Source organism: Triticum urartu, chromosome 1A (assembly GCF_056163025.1).
Source record: "Triticum urartu cultivar PI428250 chromosome 1A, HENAU_Tu73, whole genome shotgun sequence".
Classification (NCBI taxonomy): domain Eukaryota; kingdom Viridiplantae; phylum Streptophyta; class Magnoliopsida; order Poales; family Poaceae; genus Triticum; species Triticum urartu.
Window position 1 is genome coordinate 331,919,213 of NC_141873.1, and position 2,172 is coordinate 331,921,384.

Below are 2,172 nucleotides of genomic sequence, written 5' to 3' on the forward strand. Positions count from 1 at the left end.
GGAGAGTGACTTTCTCTTTTGAACCTCTTAAGCTGACTTGAAAAAAAAAAGTGGTACACCCCTCAGAGATATAGGGAACGCCATGCTCGTCCACTTTCTTGATAAACGACTCGATGCATTTTCTCTTCCTTGCCGCTGAGACCGAGACATATCAAAAAGATCTATTACTAAAAGGAGATTGGGATCATCCTGTGGTTACCGGATGATGGGAATAACTAAGCATAAATTTGGAAATGAGCACGAAATGTCTATAAATGAATTTTCTCATTATTCGTTATTTCCGGGTCTTTTCGTTGCATTCACTTACAACAAGAAACAACCACCAGCGTTTGGTGCAGCACTTGCATTTTGGTGCATTCTTCTTCCTTTCCTTGGTCTTTCGTTCCGTCATATTCCAAATAACTTATCTAATTACAACGTATTAACCGCTAATGCACCTTTTTTTTATCAAATCTCAGGGACATGGTCTAATCATGAGGGTAGTATTTTATCATGGTGTTGGATCCCAAGTTTTTATGGATTCCTTTTTTGTTACCGGGGTCGACCCCAAAGCCATAATGTCTCAAAACGAAGAGGCTATAGAGAAACTTTTATTTTTTCCTTTGTCTCGAACTTCGTGAAGAACTCCATTCTATCTCTCCAACAAAAAAGTCGGGCTGCGCCCCAGTTGTACACTCCCTTCGTTCGGAGAACCCTTGTTGATTCTGAACTTCGTTCGCAAAGTAAGCGTCCTTTTAACGGGCCAGCCCTTTTTAATGCGCCGCTTGACCCTGTTTTGAAAATGAGCTTTGCTCTTCTGGGCGCTGGGCGCTCCCGTGGTTCGCGAGAAGGAAAAAGGACTAATCTTTTGTTACATCTGGCACGAGATGAAAAAGAGAGAGCTTCGTCTATCGATGAACAGCAGATTGACGGAGCTGTTGGCATTGCTTTGTTTTTCTCTCCTTTCCTATCAGCGAGTTCCGATCCTTTTGTTCGAAATTTCTTCGTTCGTACCGAACCGCTTGCAGAATCAAATCCAATTCCACAAGATCCTATATCAGCTATACATCCTCCTTGCATTTATGCCGGAGATGTCGCCAGTGCTATGGGCTTTGGGTTATGTAGATCAAAAATGATGAATGGGATTGTGGCACTCCACTCGCCGCCAATGCGGAAGGATGCCGCCGAAAAGAATGGAACGCTGCTTCGCTCTGCTGGATGCGTCGGATCCCATATAAGAAGCTCGCTCTTTACCCGATCATTCAAACATTTTGTGGGCGGCGCGCCTGCTCTATTGTTGCGTAGCAATAGAAGCCTGCTCATGCTGCTTCGGCGGCGCTTTTTCGCCTTCTCTTCGCTCTGGACAGGAGCGCTAATGGACACGGGGAGGGAGCAGGCGAAGCGTGTCGTTCGTAATGGAAAGAAAGACACCACTACTTCGCCTCTTTGTTGGACCGCCGGCGCGAACACGGTGGTCTCTGACCAGGACCAGGAACCAATTCGAATTTGGATCTTGACATGTCGGTTGTTTTTAACCGTAGGCATCTCGCCAGGAAGTTGGTGGGCTCATCATGAATTAGGTCGGGGTGGCTGGTGGTTTCGGGATCCCGTAGAAAATGCGTCTTTTATGCCTCGGGTATTAGCCACAGCTCGTATTCATTCAGTAATTCTACCCCTTCTTCATTCTTGGACCTCGCTTCTGAATATTTTGACTCTTCCATGCTGTGTCTTAGGAACCTTTTCAATACGGTCCGGATTGCTAGCTCCCGTTCATAGTTCCGCTACAGACGATACACGAGGAAGATTTTTATGGCGGTTCTTCCTTCTAATTACAGGCATATCTATGACTCTTTTTTACCAGATGAAGCAGGAGGCATCGGTCCGTAGAACCTATAAAAAAGAGATGGTTGTGGCGCGAAGTACTCTTGTGCACCTACGTCACTCGGCTCGCGCGCAACCCCGCCCCGTTATGTTATGTTATGGAAGAATTTAGCTTCTTGCTGGGCTGGTTATTCAGAGCCAGCAACTGGCTGCCGGATTTCGTCCCGTCCGTAGCGCTTCGGAAGTCACTCTGGCGTGGCGCTGCTGGATACTTCTGATCAATAGGAATAGGAGGAAAAAAAAGCTTATGATGAGCATCTATTGGAGTCGATCATTTCCAAGATCTAATTCTAGTTTCTTATTATGTAGTGG

At 46.0% G+C, this 2,172-nt stretch overlaps 1 pseudogene; it reads right to left on the minus strand.

Annotated features, from left to right (window-relative positions):
- Positions 1–366: 366 nt before the first annotated feature.
- On the minus strand, positions 367–1,209 carry LOC125536607 (uncharacterized; annotated as a pseudogene).
- Positions 1,210–2,172: the final 963 nt, after the last annotated feature.